This window comes from Pteropus alecto, unplaced genomic scaffold, assembly GCF_000325575.1.
Source record: "Pteropus alecto unplaced genomic scaffold, ASM32557v1 scaffold20, whole genome shotgun sequence".
NCBI lineage: Eukaryota > Metazoa > Chordata > Mammalia > Chiroptera > Pteropodidae > Pteropus > Pteropus alecto.
Genome location: NW_006436298.1, coordinates 41,422,628 through 41,423,706, shown reverse-complemented (window position 1 = coordinate 41,423,706; position 1,079 = coordinate 41,422,628). Strand labels below are relative to the sequence as shown.

General features: G+C 34.0%; 1 pseudogene; it reads left to right on the top strand.

Moving 5' to 3' along the window:
• Positions 1 to 701: 701 nt before the first annotated feature.
• LOC112480771 lies at positions 702 to 820 on the top strand (annotated as a pseudogene).
• Positions 821 to 1,079: the final 259 nt, after the last annotated feature.

Here is a 1,079-nt window from a genome sequence, read left to right as displayed (position 1 = left end):
TTATATACACATTTGCTATTGTAGTCTTATTTTATTTTTTATTTATTTGGCATCTTCAATTTGATTGGAAGAATTATTCATATTATTTTCACTTCTCTAAGGAAGGGAGGTCCAGCAAAAAAAAAAATAGAACTGAAAGACCAGATGGCTATTTGCCTTCTGAGTCACTTAACATTCTGTTCATTTCTCTATTTTCTGAAATTTTTTGAGTGCACTGAATTGAGATGTCATCAGGTAAACAGCCACAGAAATGTAGATGTCATTTCCATTTTGGGTCTGCAGAAATGCACATTTTAGATTAGCAGTCATCCTGGAGTCAAATAGTATTTTGTTTTTGTTTTTTGTTTTTGTTTTTGGATTGATTTAGTAGTCTTCAAATCAAAAGAACCCTTTACATATTGAACCTAGATTAGTGCAGAATTCATCCTACTGAATATTCTATTTAGTGCCCCCCCAACTTTTTTTTTTTTTTTTTTACAGTCCCTACCAAGCCACACAATTTGCCCAGGACTGAATATTTTGTGTCCTGGCAAGCACCCTCAGTGTATCCAGTAGTAACTGGCATTTTTAATTTACTTGAGACTTAGCTACTTTGTTTTAAGTCTTTCATTAGATCTATGAACATGTGTTTTCTGTAATCCAATTCTTTAATATATATATTAGGTAGCAATAGAGAAATAGAGTCATAGAAACACAAGGCTGACTATGGCCATGCTGCCCTGAACAAGCCTGATCCCATCTGATCTCGTAAGCAAAGCAGGGTTGGACCTGGTTAGTACTTGTATGGGAGACCGCCCAGGAAAACCAGGTGCTGTAGGCATAAAAAATAAAAAAATAAGGGATTGTAAGCTCACAAGGTTCTTGCAATCTGTGAGGTCAACTAAGGGTTGCTTTGCCTAAAAAAAAAAAAAAAAGAAACACAAGGCTGAATTATCCTTTGGTTTGGAATATTCAAATTATCTCTTTATTTTCTTATGTATCAGAATGCACAACATGAAACAGATGAACAATGACATTTTTATTTCTGTTTCTGAAACAACAGTACTGTTAGACTGGCAATAAAATTACTGTAAGTTATC